The following is a 16,877-nucleotide window of genomic DNA, read 5'->3' as shown; positions in this document are numbered from 1 at the left end:
AGAGCTTGTACCTGAATAAAACTTGGTCTTAAAGGTGCCACTGGACTGCTTTGGACCGGGGGGCCGGGGGGGCTCTGCAGCTTACCTGGCTGCTTCTTGCTCTGACTGAGGGCTGCTGGGAGCAGGGGGTGGGGCTTGTTGCATGTGCCCACCCCCTGGGCTCTTTACTGCCGGAGTTCCCCTCCTGTGCGCTCCTGCAGGAAATGACCCCTGCTCTAAACTACGGAATCCAGTGAGCAAAAATTCTACTTTGTGAACTACTGGCATTCAAGTTGTGAGCGAGTTATTTGGCTGCTGCATAAATTAGTTTGCTCTGGAGCCAGCCTCCCTGAGCAAAGACAAAAACGTGTGAGCCGGAGGCTAAAAAACTGTGAGCTAGCTCACACTCACTCAGCTTAGAGGGAACACTGCCCACCCCCAAAGATGTGGTGGTTGCTGGGAGCTCTCGCAAAAGGGGCAATGTCTTTCCCTCTCCAGAGTGGCATTCACTGCCCTTGCTAGGGAAAAAGGCCCTTTCCGTGCTCTCCTTTCAATCCGTGTTCACCACAGTGTCGTAGAATCATAGAATGTTAGAGTTGGAAGGGACCTTGCAGGTCATCTAGTCCAACCCCCTGCACTCTGCAGGAGCATAGCCGAAAGACAGCCCTACAACATACCCGAAAGATGGTCGTCCAGCCTCCACCACCTCCCGAGGCAGACTGTTCCACTGCTCAACCACTCTGACAGTTAGGAAGTTTCTCCCGATATTTAGCCGGTAACGACTCCCTTGTAATTTCCACCCATTAGATCTAGTCTTGCAATCCGGAGCAAGAGAGAATAGATCTGCTCCATCTTCTACAGAACAGCCCTTCAAATACTTGAAGACTGCAATCATGTCCCCTCTAAGCCTTTTCTTTCCCAGGCTAAACATACCCAACTCTTTCAGCCTTTCCTCATAAGACTTGGATTCCAACCCTCTCACCATCCTGGTTGCCCTCTTCGGGACATGCTCAGGCTTGTCAACATCCTTCCTAAAATGTGGTGCCCAAAACTGGACACAGGACTCCAGGTGAGGCCTGACTATAGCAGAAAAGAGTGGAACTACCACTTCCCGTGATCTGGACACAATGCTTCTGTCAATGCATCCTAAGATTGCATTAGCTTTCTTCACAGCCACATCACACTGCAGGCTCATGTTTAGCTTGTGATCAATTCTGCCTGCTGTTGATCTGGGTTATTTGGATGCCAAAGCAAAACCGCCTCCACTTGAACACTGAGAAAATGCAGAGTGGCAGGGAAATGCGGAAAGGACCAGAGAGATGATGGGTTGAAGCTTCCTAGAGGAGCAGTTCTGGAGGATTTTCCAATTGAAGAGGGGGGTGGGAAATATGATCAGGTCAGTTTCCCCTAGCATCCCATCTGTTACACAGGGACTAAGCACTGCTTGCCCAATTTGAAGCTTAACTGTGTGTTTATATATCATTGGGGGGGAGGTAATCACTTTTTTACCATCACCTGAAAGCCCCCCCCCCCAGTCCACGCAGCTCCATGGTCCATAAGAACACGATACCAGCTGAATGTATTAATCAGAGGTGTCAAACTCATTTGTTACGAGGGCCAGATCTTAAATAAATGTCACTTTGTTGGGCCGGGCCATGTATGCCATAAAATGTAACGCCAGGTACCGGAGATCAGTGTTCCCTCTAAGCTGAGTTAGTGTGAGCTAGCTCACAGTTTTTTAGCCTCTGGCTCACAGATTTTTGCCTTAGCTCAGGAAGGATGGCTCCAGAGCAATCTAATTTATGCAGTGGCCAAATTGCTTGCTCACAACTTTAATGCCAGTAGTTCACAAAGTAGAATTTTTGCTCACAGGACTCCACAGCTTAGAGGGAGCATTGCCGGAGATATAAACTTTATGAAGGACACAGCCAAACTCAATAAACAATACTATTTTTTCCTCAAAATACAAACAAAAGCAATTGATTTCTAGCAGTGAAAGCAACTGATTTAGTGGGGAACACACAAAAGCCCCAGTAAATGTATTTAATCATATATATGCAAGTCTAGGTGTTTTTTCCCCCCAAGGGATACCATAAAAGCGGGAGTATTTTACATTTCCATAATATCAGTTGCTTGTGAGCCGGGTAAGAGCCCTAGAGGGGCCAGTTCTGGCCCCCGGGACTTATATTTGACATCCCTGGTATAAATGATCCATAACAGAGGGGAAATAAAGAACCAGTGTGGTTATGATCCCTGAAATCCAGAAATCCTTCACCGAGGGACCTTGGGCCAGTCTCATCTTCAGCCTAACCTACCCCACAGGGCTGTTGTGAAATTAAAATAGGGAAAAGAGAACCACGTTAGCCACCCCGAGTATCTAGGAGGAAAGCCAGGATACGATGCGCAGTCCCAACAGAAATGCCACAACAGACAGGCATCTAGACGAGCACCAGATCTGACTACTGGAGGATCACAGACAGTGTGGTGTAGGAGTTACAGTGTCGGACAACGATCTGGGAGACCCAGGTTCAAATGCCACACGGCCATGGTAGCCTGCTGGGTGACCCTGGGCCGGTCACCCACTCTCAGCCTAACCTACCGCATAGGGTTGTTGTGAGAATAAAATGGAGGAGCACAGAATGACATCAGCCGCTTTAAGTCCTCATCTTGGAGAACAGTAGGGTACAAATAAATAAAATACGTCTCCCCCCCACTGCACCTTCTCTGTAGCTCAGAGAGCTCAAAGAGATTTTCAAATACACCTTGAACACAGCCAAGAGGAAAAACTGGAACACCTACGTAAGTTATGGGAAAAACCACGCACATGAGCCATATAGGGCTTTTTCCTGACATCCACCCAATCGCAACGAAGCAGCCCTAAAGCGCAAACGTGTTCTAGCTCCCAGCAATCTGTACAAACGTATCTATTTAAGTGCATGAACACACAGAAAAAAAAGCAATCACATGTTCTGTCACACGTAAGAACTGCATGGACTTTCAGGTTCTCCCCCCCATAAGGAAACGCATTCCACATCGCAAAGCCTGGAAGCACCCCACAGAAAAAAAGATTCAGTGCTAATCGCCCAGCGAAAGGGGCTGAAATTCAAACTAGTCAAGGGACTATGGGGATGGGAAATGGAAACCACTGCAAGAACCCCATTCAATTTTTGGGGGGGGGGGGGGTTTGCAGACAGAATGGAAGCTCAACTTTGAAGACATGGCATTGCAACCAACCCATAAGCCTTAAGAGCCTCCCCCCAAAAGCCAAAATTTCTGAAAATAACTCCAAAAAATGCAAAAAGAAGTCAATCACCCCCAACCCACCTCCCCCCAATTTTGCACCTCATAAATGTCACTCTAGGGAGGCAGTGCCCCCAAATATCTATCGCAGCCCTAATTTCATGCTCAAAATGCAAAATATGCACCTCACATGCCCCATACAAAGGGGGGTGGAAGCCCCAACCACTGTGCAAGTACACCCCAGACATGGAAAGGATTCCCCATTCCTAACCCACCCAGGGGAAGAGCTTTGAGACCCCCAAAAGGAGGGCAGGCCCCAACCCCACATATATCTTGCTCCTGTTTTTATAGGATGGTGTCAACATTTATCTTTTAAGCTTCAACCCTGAAAAAATGTGAATTGTGGAACAATCCCAACCCCAACCATGAACAGAAGGGCAAGGACATTCTCCATCCCTGACCCCAAAGTGCACTGAGACCCCAAAAAGAGGGCAAGCCCCAACCCCCAAATACATATCCTATATAGAGAGGGTAGCAATATTTATCTTTCAGCTTCACCCCCCCCCATCTCCTCCAAAAAAAAATCTGGATTGTGGAAAGATCCCAACCCCAATTGTGAACAGAAGACCAAGGACATCCTCCATCCTCGACCCCGAAGAGCGCTGGGACCCCAAAAAGAGGGCAAGCCCCAACCCCAAATACACAACCTATACAGCAAGGGAAGGCAATATTTATCTTTAATCTTCACCCTGCATCCCCTCCAAAAATCGGGATGGTGGGAAAACCCCAACCCCCAATTGTGGAACAGAAGAGGGCGAGGACACCCTCCGTCCCTGACCCCAAAGAGCGCCGTGACCCCAAAAAGAGGGCAACCCCCAAATACATATCCTATATAGCATGGGGGGGCAATATTAATCTCTAAACCTCACCAAAAAACCTAGATCCCTTCCAAAATTCTGGATGGTGGGGAAACCCCAACCCCCAATCGTGGAACAGAAGAGGGCGAGGACACCCTCCGTCCCAAGACCCCAAAAAGAGGGCAACCCCCAAATACATATCCTATATAGCACAGGGGGGGGGGGCAATATTTATCTTTAAACCTCACCAAAAAACCTAGATCCCCTCCAAAAATCTGGATGGTGGGGAAACCCCAACCCCAACCGTGGAACAGAAGAGGGTGATGACATTCTCCATCCCTGACCCCAAAAAGAGGGCAACCCCCAAATACACATCCTATATAGCATGGGGGGGGGGCAATATTAATCTCTAAACCTCACCAAAAAACCTAGATCCCCTCCAAAAATCTGGATGGTGGGAAACCCCCAACCCCCAACCGTGGAACAGAAGAGGGTGAGGACATTCTCCACCCCTGACCCCGAAGGGCGCCGGGACCCCCCAAAAGAGGGCAACCCCCAACCCCCAAATACATATCCCATATAGCATGGGGGGTCCCCCAATATTTATCTTTCAGCTTCACCACCACCACCCCCATCTATTCCAAAAAATCTGGATGGTGGCAAAACCCCAAACCCCAACCGTGAACGGAAGGGCAAAGACCCCCCCCCCAAAAAAAACCCCACACCAACAAAAGGGGCGCCCTCCCTTCCCCGATCCCTCCGACACGAGGGAACCCCCCCCCGACGAAAAGGGGGGGGGAGGACCCCCAACATCCCGAACCCCACACGGGGGGGGACACCCCCAAACCGATCCCTTCCCCCGCCCCAAAATCCTTCCTTCCCGCCTCAGCGGCCTGCCTCACCTGGCGGGCGGAGATGGGCCTGCGAGGCGGCTGAGGCTGAAGCGGCGGCGGCTCCTTCCTCCTCCTCCTCCGTCTCTCTCCCTCTCCTGCTGCTGCTGCTGCCGCCGCCTCCGTCGCCCGTCCCTCGCTCGGCCCCAACGCGGCGGGGAGGAGGAGGAGGAGGAGCCCGGGCCTCTCGCCAATCCAGGCCCGCGGCGGAGGGGAGGGGAGGGGGGCGGCCCGCCTCGCGGAGGGAACGGGGACGGCCCTCGGTCGGTGCCAGGGACCGGCGGCCCCGGACCGCCGCCGCCTCTGGGCCGTGGCTCAGGGCCCAGGCGGGGGACCCCCACACACACACGGCCGCCCGGGGAAGGCCCAGAGCCGGCCTTGGCCTGGTCCAAGCCGGGGGCCGCCCTGAGGGTCTAAACCTAAAATCCTTGAAGAAGAAGAGGAAGAGATTGGATTTATACACGGCCCTTCACTAGCCGAAGGGGTCTCAGAGGGGCTTACAAACTCCTTTCCCTTCCCCTCCCCACCACAGACACCCCCTGTGAACAGGTGGGACTTTCTTGACAGAAACGGCTCTTTTTCAAGAACAGCTCTCATCAGAACTGTGGCTTGCCCAAGGTCACCCAGCAGGTGCAAGTGGAGGAGGTGGGGAATCAAGCCCAGTTCTCCCAGATTAGAGTCCGACGCTCTCAACCATTACACCAAACAGGAAGGAAGGAAGGAGAGATTGGATTTCTCCCCCGCCCTTCACTACCCGAAGGAGTCTCAGAGCGGCTGACAAACGCCTTTCCCTTCCCCTCCCCGCAACAGACACCCTGGGAGGTGGGTGGGGCTGAGAGAGCTCTGACAGAAACGGCTTTTTTTCAAGAACACCTCTAACAGAACTATGGCTTGCCCAAGGTCATCCGGCAGGCGCAAGTGGAGGAGTGGGGCATCAAGCCCGGTTCTCCCTGATTAGAGTCCGCACACTTAACCACAACCCCAACCAGGAAGGAGAGATTGGATTTCTCCCCCGCCCTTCACTACCCGAAGGAGTCTCAGAGCGGCTGACAAACGCCTTTCCCTTCCCCTCCCCGCAACAGACACCCTGGGAGGTGGGTGGGGCTGAGAGAGCTCTGACAGAAACGGCTTTTTTTCAAGAACACCTCTAACAGAACTATGGCTTGCCCAAGGTCATCCGGCAGGCGCAAGTGGAGGAGTGGGGCATCAAGCCCGGTTCTCCCTGATTAGAGTCCGCACACTTAACCACAACACCAAACTGGCTCTTTAGTTAGTCTTTAAGGTAAATCCAATCTCCTCTTCTTCTTCTAACAAAATGTGTGGCAGGGGGGGTGTTGTTGTTGTTGTTGTTGTTGTTGTTATTTAAATGTATGCCCCACCCTCCCCGCGGGAGCAGGCTCAGGGCAGCTTACAAGAAATTAAAACATATAGGTAACAATTTATATACAATCTTAAAACAATAATAAAACTCTACAATATCATAAAGTGCTAGTAAATGATCAAGTACGTATAACATGCTTACAGAAGGCGGAAACAAACCTAGTGTAATCAGATAATCTGTATTGGTGCTCAGCTCAGCTCGTCTTGGTCTCTGTAGTTGTGCAACATCACAGTCTGTTCGTGGTAAGCCAAGGACCAGGGCTCACTTCTCAGTTATTTGATGTTATTTGATACAGCTCCTTAGTCAAAGGCCTGGTGGAAGAGCTCCGTCTTGCAGGCCCTGCAGAACTGTAAAAGGTCCCGCGGGGCCCTGATCTCTTCTGGGAGCTCATTTCACCAGTATGGAGCTGCCACTGAGAAGGCCCTGGCCCGAGTTATGGCCAGCTTGGTGTCTTTAGGACCCGGGTGGGCCAATCGATTTTGCGACCCTGAACGCAGTGCTCTCTGGGGAACGTGTGGGGAAAGGCGGTCCCTCAGGTATGTAGGCCCCTGACTATAAAGGGCTTTAAAGGTAAGTGTGTCAGAAGGCAACACCCACCGCTCAGGCTCCACTGGGCTGTTTTGGATTGCTAGCTATTGGGGGGACGGACATGCAGACCTGTCCTTGTAGAGGAGGGAGACCTTGTACCTGAATAAAACTTGGTCTTAAAGATGCCACTGGACTGTTTTGGACCGGGGGCCGAGGAGGCTCTGCAACTTACCTGGCTGCTTCTTGCTCTGACTGAGGGCTGCTGGGAGTAGTGGGTCGGGCTTGTTGCATGTCCCCGCCCCCTGGGCTCTTTACTGCCGGAGCTCCGCTCCTGTGCCCTCCTGCAGGAAATGACCCCTGGTCACAAGAGGGCTCTTTCTATGTAGTCAGTAGGATTGCACTGTACAAAAGAACTGCACTGTACACAGGGATGCCCCGGAATTACAGCTCATCTCCAGACTGCAGAGACCAGTTCCCCCTGGAGACAATGGATGATTTTGGAGGGCAGACTCTATGGTTTGTACCCCAGTGAGGTCCCTGTCCTCCCTGGGTTTTATCTCCAAATCTCCAAGAGTGTGACAACCACTGACAACCCTACCTGAGGGCCTCATCCCCTGCCAGTGTCCAGGGGGCACCTGGTGACCCTAATACAGGTTGATTCCCAAAGCCACCTGGACAAATGAGCAGGGAAGGCAGGCTATACTACTGCATATAGTAAAAGAAGAAGAGGAGGAGAGATTGGATTCATACCCCACCCTTCACTACCCGAAGGAGTCTCAGAGCGGCTCACAATCTCCTTTCCCTCCCCCTCCCCACAACAGACACCCTGTGAGGTCGGTGGGGCTGAGGGAACTCTTGACAGAGACTGCTCTTTTTCAAGGACAGCTGTGCCAGAGCTTGTGTCTGACCCAAGGTCCCATCAGCAGGTGCAAGTGGAGGAGTGGGGAATCAAACCCGGTTCTCCCAGATTAGAGTCCGCGCACTTAACCACGACACCGAACTGGCTCTGTTGATGTTTGACTTACTTTTTCAGGTTCTGGTTCCCAGGTTTCAGGGTTCAGTCCCCCCTTTCGTTTTGTTCCCGATTTGGAAGCAGAGCCCAGAGAGGACAGGGACCTCAGTGGGGCACAGTGCCAGAGAGTCCACCCTTCCAAGCAGCCACGTTCTCCAGAGGAACTGAGCTCCGTGGTCTGGAGACGAGCTGTGGTTCCAGGGGATCCCCAGGCACCACCTGAAAGCTGGCATCCCTGGGACCCTGGTTGGTACTTGAATGGGAGACCGCCAAGGAAGCCCAGGCACTTTCGACCACCATCTCAGGATTGGCAGGGAGAGGTTCTGTAGCATCTCAGGCAAAGATGGCGCCTTCCCACCAATTGGTTCAACTGGAGATACCTGGGATTTCTGCACGCCAGGTATATCCAAGACTCACAGTCAGGGGTCCTTTCCTGCAGGAGCGCACAGGAGCGGAGCTCCGGCAGTAAAGAGCCCAGGGGGCGGGCACATGCAACAAGCCCCGCCCCCTGCTCCCAGCAGCCCTCAGTCAGAGCAAGAAGCAGCCAGGTAAGTTGCAGAGACCCCCCCCCCGGCCCAAAACAGTCCAGTGGCACCTTTAAGACCAGGTTTTATTCAGGTACAAGCTCTCCCTCCTCTGTGAGGATAGATCTGCACGTTCCCCCCCCCAATAGTTAGCAATCCAAAACAGTCCAGTGGCACCTTTAAGACCAAGTTTTATCCAGGTACAAGCTCTCCCTCCTCTGCGAGGACAGATCTGCACGTCCCCCCCCCCCAATAGCTAGCAATCCAAAACAGTCCAGTGGAGCTGGAGCGGTGGGTGTTGCCTTCTGACACACGTCCGGTGATGTCAGGGGGTGTGGTATATGCAAATGAGTTATGCTAATGAGCCTTTGCACCTCTTTTTCTACGAAATGACCCCTGCCCGCAGTTAGCTATATAACTCGTCTTTTGTACTCTGTGGCTGAAATGTCCTGGCAAATAAAACTTGAGACTTTTCTAGTCACTATAGACTGAGGTGGCCGGTTCACAAACCCAACCCGGGTCCTATGGATCTTGGCTGGAAAGCAAGTCCCCTTCTGTTCAGCGAGTCTTGAAGGCTACTGATTTGTGCTTAGAACTGCAGCCTCTGAATTTAAACGCGAGGCGCAATGGAAGGGCCATTTCAAACATCCGATAACCCCCTACTGGCAAATGTGCTTCATGACAAGCGTGTCGGACACATTTAGTGCAATCGTGGCAACTGTTGAAAATGTCTGGAGAGCGGTTGCTACCAAAAATAGGAGTCCTGTGAAACTTTTAAAGCGAATGCGCTTCATAGATAGAGCCTCATCAGCTGCCAAAATAAACCCCAAGAGAAAGAGACGTGTGGTGTAGCGGCTACAGTGTCAGCCTAGGATCTGGGAGGTAAAGGCTTGAAAGACAGTTGAATCCGACCCTAGGGGGCAATGCTCATCTCCACTCCCAAGCTGAAGAGCCTGTCCGAAGACCTCTCCGCGGTCAGGTGGCCGGCATGACTAGATGTCGATGTGCACGGAACGCTGTTACCTTCCCACCCAAACGGTGCCTAGTTATCTCCTTGCAATTTATTGCTTTCGAACTGCTAGGTCAGCAGGAGCTGGGGCCAGAGATGGGAGCTCACTCCGTCACGCAGCAGATCCATGGAGGAGAGGTCTGTCAGTGGCTACTAGCCATGGTGGGCTAGATGGACCACTGGTCTGATCCAGCAGGGCTCTTCTGATGTTCTTATGAAGGCCTCGGCCTCTGTGCCCTGTTGTTGGCTTTGCAGAGGGACTGGTTGGCCACTGTGTGAGGCAGGATGCTGGACTAGATGGGCCACTGGTCTGATCCAGCAGGGCTCTTCTGATGTTCTCATGAAGGCCTCGGCCTCTGTGCCCTGTTGTTGGCCCTCCAGAGGAACTGGTTGGCCACTGTGTGAGACAAGATGTTGGACTAGATGGACCACTGGTCTGATCCAGCAGGGCTCTTCTGATGTTCTTATGAAGGCCTCAGCCTCTGTGCCCTGTTGTTGGCTTTGCAGAGGGACTGGTTGGCCACTGTGTGAGACAGGATGCTGGACTACATGGACCACTGGTCTGATCCAGCAGGGCTCTTCTGATGTTCTTATGAAGGCCTCAGCCTCTGTGCCCTGTTGTTGGCCCTCCAGAGGAACTGGTTGGCTACTGTGTGAGACAGGATGCTGGACTACATGGACCACTGGTCTGATCCAGCAGGGCTCTTCTGACGTTCTTATGAAAGCCTCGGCCTCCCTGCCCTGTGGTTGGCCCTCCAGAGGAACTGGTTGGCCACTGTGTGAGACAGGATGCTGGAGTAGATGGGCCACTGGTCTGATCCAGCAGGGCTCTTCTGATGTTTTCATGAAGGCCTCGGCCTCCCTGCCCTGTTGTTGGCCCTCCAGAGGAACTGGCTGGCCACTGTGTGAGACAGGATGCTGGACTAGATGGGCCACTGGTCTGATCCAGCAGGGCTCTTCTGATGTTCTAATGAAGGCCTTGGCCTCTATGCCCTGTTGTTGGCCCTCCAGAGGGACTGGCTGGCTACTTTATGAGACAGAATGCTAAACTAGATGGACCACTGATCTGATCCAGCAGGGCTCTTTGTATGTTCCTATAAAGGCCTTGGCCTCTATGCCCTAGGGTTGCCAGGTCCCTACGTTTTGCCAGCGGGGGGGAAGAAGCTCCTCTCCCGGAATCTTCTGGCGCACTAAGCATGTTGCCAGGGGGACGCTCTAGCATTCAGCTAGAAACTCTATGTTACCATAGAGTTTTCAGGCCGAATGCTAGAGCACCCCCCCAGTGACGTGCCCAGCATGATGACCTGTATAGGTGATGTCATAGTGCCAGGCATGTTGGCCCGATTCAGGTACTTTGGGGGCCGGCAGATCGGGGGGTCCTCAAGCGAGCAATCCCCCCCCCCGGTGGATCTGGCAACCCTACTATGCCCTGTTATTGCCCTCCAGAGGAACTGGTTGGCCACTGTGTGAGACAGGATGCTGGACTAGATGGACCACTGGGCTGATCCAGCAGGGCTCTTCTGAGGTTCTTATGAAGGCCTCGGCCTCTCTATGCCCTGTTATTGCCCTCCAGAGGAACTGGTTGGCCACTGTGTGAGACAGGATGCTAGGCTAGATGGACCACTGGTCTGATCCAGCAGGGCTCTTCTGATGCTCTTATGAAGGCCTTGGCCTCTCTATGCCTTGTTGTTGGCCGTCAAGAGGAACTGGTTGGCCACTGTGTGAGACAGGATGCTAGGCTAGATGGACCACTGGTCTGACCCAGCAGCGCTCTTCTGATGTTCTAATGAATGCCTTGGCCTCTCTATGCCCTGTTATTGCCCTCCAGAGGAACTGGTTGGCCACTGTGTGAGACAGGATGCTAGGCTAGATGGACCACTGGTCTGACCCAGCAGGGCTCTTCTTATGCTCTTATTAGAGTTCAACCTGATGTTCACGTACCCTTAATCCTATTGTATTGCTTATTATATCTCTCATGCTATTTGTTTACATTGTTTCTCTCCATGTAATCCACCTTGGGTCTCAGTTAAAAGAGTGAATGATCAGGTAAATAAAATTTAAAACAAAATGCTGCTAAATCCTATTGTGGGATGTACGTTAATAGCAGGTATTGATACAAGGAGCAGACATGTAGGTGTGGGTAGATCCTACCAAGAGAGGCCAGTTTGAGACAACAATGAATCAATCCATTCCAAGTGGGTGAGCCACTCTTCACTTTAGGAGACGGGCAGAGTAAGATAAACATAAAATTTAATCAAGGAAGACACAGCGATAAGCAGAAGTAATTAACATCTGTCAAGGATGGGTCTTGCTGAGCTAACACCTTTAATGAAGGAGGAAACCCAAGTCTTTGTTCAAGCCTGGGGAGGTGATAGTACTGAGTCTCTTAGATAATAAGTTCTGTGATGCATTTTATGTTGTTAAAGTCAGGGGTCGTTTTGTAGAAAAAGAGGTGCAAGAGCTTATTAGCATAACTTATTTGCATATGCCACACCCCCTGACATCACCGGAAGTGTGTCAGAAGGCAACACCAACCGCTCAGGCTGTTTTGGATTGCGAGCTATTGGGGGGGGGGAACGTGCAGATCTGTCCTCGCAGAGGAGGGAGAGCTTGTACCTGAATAAAACCTGGTCTTAAAGGTGCCACTGGACTGTTTTGGACCAGGGGACTGTCTCTGCAACTTACCTGGCTGCTTCTTGCTCTGACTGAGTGCTGCTGGGAGCAGGGGATGGGGCTTGTTGCAAGTGCCCACCCCCTGGGCTCTTTACTGCCGGAGCTCCGCTCCTGTGCGCTCCTGCAGGAAATGACCCCTGGTTAAAGTAGTCAAATTAGCTTGTGTGTATGTATTAGGTACCCTCAAGTCGCTTATGGTGACCCTTGCTTGTCCCAGCAAGGCGGGATACAAATTGAAAATAATGAATGAATGAATGAATGAATGAATGAATGAATGAATGAATGAATGGACCTCCAAAGCATCCTCTCATTAACAGCCTTGCTCAGGTCCTGAAAACCAAGGGCCGAGGCTTCCTTGATTGAGTCAACCCATCTCCTCGTGGGTTTTCCTTTTTCCCTGCCAGTTTGGAGTCGTGGTTAAGAGCGGCAGACTGTAATCTGGAGAACTGGGTTCGATTCCGCACTCCTTCGCACGCAGCCAGCTGGGTGACCTTGGGTCAGTCACAGTTCTCTCAGAGCTGTTCTCTCAAGAGCTGTCCTCGAAAGAGCTCTCCTGGACCCACCGACCTCACAGGGTGTCTGTTGTGGGGAGAGGAAGAGAAGGAGATTGCAAGGCGCTGTGAGACTCCGAGTGGAGGGCGGGGTATAAACGGAACTCTTCTTTTCCTAGCATTATTGTCTTTTCCAGTGACTCTTTTCTTCTTCTCACAATGTGACAAAGCGATGGCGAACCTCAACAGCATGATAAAAAGTAGAGACATCACCCTGCCAACAAAAGTCCGCATGGTCAAAGCAATGGTATTCCCAGTAGTCATGTATGGCTGCGAGAGTTGGACTATAAGGAAGGCTGAGCGCCGAAGAATAGATTCTTTTGAACTATGGTGCCGGAGAAGACTCTTGAGAGTCCCTTGGACTGCAAGAAGATCAAATCAGTTAATCCTAAAAGAAATCAACCCTGACTGTTCCCTGGAAGGCCAGATAATGAAACTGAAGCTCAAATACTTTGGCCACCCAATGAGAAGGGAGCACTCACTGGAGAAGAAGACCCTGATGCTGGGAAAGACTGAAGGTCAAAGAAGACAGGGACGGCAAAGGATGAGATGGTTAGACAGTGTCATCGATGCAACGAACATGAAACTGAGCCAACTTCAGAGGACGGCAGAAGACAGGAGGGCCTGGCGTGATCTGGTCCATGGGGTCGCAAAGAGTCGGACTTGACTGTGCGACTGAACAACAACAACAAGTCTCTTGAGCTTCCAGGGATTTTATCTGCGCGATCACACAGTCAGCATCTGCCTCCCGTCCCCAGCCGTCGCTTTCCAGCTCAAATTCCCTTTAAACCGGAGTATTTTGATACCAGGTCCTCAAGTGGTGTTTTCCTGATTCTCCGTTTCCACCCGCGCTGTTCTGACGTCTGATCGCTCCTCCGGTCTCAAGCCACTTCCGGTTTAAACCCCCTCCCCGCTCGAAAGCTGCCCGAGGCTTCCGCTTTTCGCCCGCCATTTTTTTTAAAGCGTTGGCAGTGTGCGCCTAGGCGGAGCTCTGCCACCATGTTATCGAGAGCCAGTTTGGTGTAGTGGTTAAGTGCGGGGACTCTAATCTGGGAGAACCGGGTTTGATTCCCCACTCCTCCACTTGCACCTGGCTGGATGACCTTGGGCAAGCCATAGTTCTGATAACATAGTTCTTGAAAAAAGAGCAGTTTCTGTCAGAGCTCTCTCAGCCCCACCGACCTCACAGGGTGTCTGTTGTGGGGAGGGGAAGGGAAAGGAGTTTGTCAGCTGCTCTGAGACTCCCTTGGGTAGTGAAGGGCCATGGGGTATGAATCCAATCTCTTCTTCTTCTTCTTAAAAACAATGTTTAAACAGTGCCTAGTTTTAGCGTTTAGACGAGTTCGTGATTCTCAGGGAGGCCGTTTTCGGGGTAAACGTTTAAAGGGAACCGCTCCTTTAAAGTTTTAAGGGAAGTGTGACAGCGGTCGGGTTGAAGTGGAAATTGCTGTTCTGCGCGTGCGTGAAAATTTTAGTTCTACAGATGGCTGCCTGTGCGCATCCCCAAACTGAGAGAGAGAGAAAAACAACACTGACGCACGCTTCCACGTGTGGACGGTGGGGAGCGATGTGGCTGCGCAGCGATCCAGAGCAAGGAGGCGAGTGTGATCGCAATTCTCCAGGTTAAAAAGACCGCATCAGGGCCGGAGCAATTTAAACCGCTCCCAGCACGCCATCTGACCACACCCTTTAAGTACAGAGGAAGAGGGAATCATAACAACATGAGAAGCGGCTTGCTGGAGCAGACCAGCAGTCCATCTAATCCAGCATCCTATCTCTGACAGGAGCCAATCAGTTGTCCCCGAGATCCAAACAAAGAGGGCACTGAGGCCAAGGCCTTCCCTGGATGTTCCAAAGGAATAGCACAGTCCCCAAACAGTCAGGTATGAAAACAATATATACAGACATGTGCTAGATGCCCACAAAACAATACAACAACAAATGAGACTATATTAAAGCCATAACATATTTAGTGTCTGGTAATAAAGACTGCGATGGCTCAAGTGGTTAAGACGCTGAACTGCAGGCTATAGAAGGTCGGTAGTTCAGCAGTTTGAGACCCGGGTGCCGCATGACGGAGTGAGCTCCCGTCTCTAGTTCCAGCTCCTGGCAACCTAGCAGTTCGAAAGCAAGAAATTGCAAGTAGATAAATAGGTACCACTTCGGTGGGAAGGTAACAGCATTCCATGCGCCTTGGTGTTTAGTCATGCCGGCCACATGACCACGGAAACGTCTTCGGACAGCGCTGGCTCTTCGGCTTTGAAACGGAGATGAGCACCGCAACCCTAGAGTCGGACTCGACTGGCTTTCAAGCAAGGGAACCTTTACCTTTAATAAAGACTAACAACATAGTATATCACAGGAAAAATACAAAGGTCGATAGAAATTCACATGGCAATCTGCTCAAGTCTCTCTCAATCCATATCCCTCAAACAGTCTGTTGTCCTTATTCAAATTCACAAAAGCAGTCCACTAGTCTGCTCCAAATTCAATCTCTCTTTCAACACTTATTCTGGATATTTAAGTGTTTCAGACCTCTGGTCTTTCCTCAGGAACAAGTCCTATATAGGAATTTTACATTCAGTCTTACATTCCAGTAGACACTTTCATGGATTTGCTTTTCTGTTAATCTACTTGGGCAAGGTCTCCTCATTTCCAAGCGTGCTGAAACTGCTGCCAAAGTAAAGTGGACCAGTATTTTTACTCCTTGTGTGACACTTACTAGTTTTTTTTCTCCTTCAGGTTAACCAATTATTCTTTCCCGCACATCTGGGAAAGTGCAGGAGTAGGCAGTGCCCCCTAAGTCATCTGTTGGTTGATCGGGTCGAGGTTCAGCATCTGAATTGACAAAGGAGATTTGGGAGCAGAGCCTGTAGAGGGCAAATTTTGGGGAAGCAGGGTATAATGCCGTGGAGTCCACCCTCCAAAGCAGCCATTGTTCTCCAAGGGAACTGACCTGCGCGGCACTGGAGATCAGTAGTGATCCCGGTAGATCTCCAGGCCCCAACTGGAGGCTGGCAACACTAGTTTTTGCACAGGGGGCCGCCACCTTCCTACACTGCAGCGGCAGAAGCTGATAGCCCTGTATGCAGGTAGGGCCCTGACACCTAGGGAAGCTGATAGTGAAACAGATGTAAGACGCCGGTAGGTTTTTTTGTTTTATTTTGCTATTGTAGTTTGCAACTACACACTATCTAACCTTTGCAAATCATGCACGTGAACGGCCATGCAAAGTATGGCTTATACTACGCTGGACTGTATGTGTGCGTGAGCGCACGCGCGAATGCAGGGGTTTTTTTTGCAATGAGACCCAAATATCAGCCTTCTGCTTACGACTCAATCCGTCCGGCTCCGAAAGGGTTAACAGCCCCGCTTCCTCTAGTCCCCTTTCCCCCTCGGGGCGGCAGGGGGCGCTCCGAAGCGCCGCTTCCCCCCCACACCACCAATGAGGTCACGGCAGCCTCAGCCAGTAAGAAGAGGACCCTCCCTCCTTGGCGCTTCACCTCTAACCCCCGCCCCTCCCGCACGATAGCCAATGAAACAGCAAGAGAGGAAGCGTTATTGTTTTTTTTTCTCCCGCGGTCCAGTCCGCTCGGGCTACAGCGAGCCAATGAGAGGCGCCGAGGAGAACGGGCTAGCCAATGACTGATCGCCATTGGGTTCCGCGCGGCCAATCAGCGACGGCATCTGAAATTTGAACGGTCGTTTGGTGGAAGCGGAGGTTTGGTCGGTCGCTCGGTCGGAGGCTGGGGCTCGTGAGGGGATTTGGGTAAGTCGGGGCGGGGGGCACCCCCCAAAAGGTAAAGACCCCAGAAAGGGATACTGGGAAGGAAAGGCGGCGGCAGCAGCCCCCCCCGTTTAATAATACCCCACCTTTCTAACCCAACTATTTTCTCCTCCTCCATTATATTCTCACAATAACCCTGTGATGTCGGCTAGGCTGAGAGTATGGGACTGGCCACGGCAGAGCCGAGATTCGAACCTGGATCTCCCAGATCCTAGTCAACCTTCATTGTTGGATTCAGGGTGGGGCAACCTTGTTGGTCTGAAGCAGCAGGACAAAGTTTGAGGTCCAGGGGCACCTTTAAGCCCACCAAAGTTTAATTCTGGGTGTAAGCTTTCGTGTCCATGCACACTTCTTCAGATGCGTGGAAACAGAAGTCACCAGCCGTTACATATTTTATTTATTTATTTATAGATTCAATTTATAGCCCGCCCTCCCCGCAACGCGGG

The 16,877-nt window shown here is 51.6% G+C and overlaps 1 protein-coding gene across 1 annotated transcript in view; it reads left to right on the top strand.

Moving 5' to 3' along the window:
• Nucleotides 1–16,355: 16,355 nt before the first annotated feature.
• The window catches only part of DLGAP5 (discs large homolog associated protein 5), a 66,595-nt gene continuing 66,073 nt past the window's right edge, over nt 16,356–16,877 (top strand). The window contains exon 1 of the mRNA XM_015412096.1: nt 16,356–16,413. The gene's annotated coding sequence lies outside the window, so the exon portion shown is untranslated. The remainder of the gene's footprint in view (nt 16,414–16,877) is intronic.

The sequence above is a fragment of the Gekko japonicus genome, unplaced genomic scaffold (genome assembly GCF_001447785.1).
Source record: "Gekko japonicus isolate JY-2015 unplaced genomic scaffold, Gekko_japonicus_V1.1 scaffold1515, whole genome shotgun sequence".
NCBI lineage: Eukaryota > Metazoa > Chordata > Lepidosauria > Squamata > Gekkonidae > Gekko > Gekko japonicus.
This window is presented reverse-complemented; position numbering and strand designations above follow the sequence as displayed.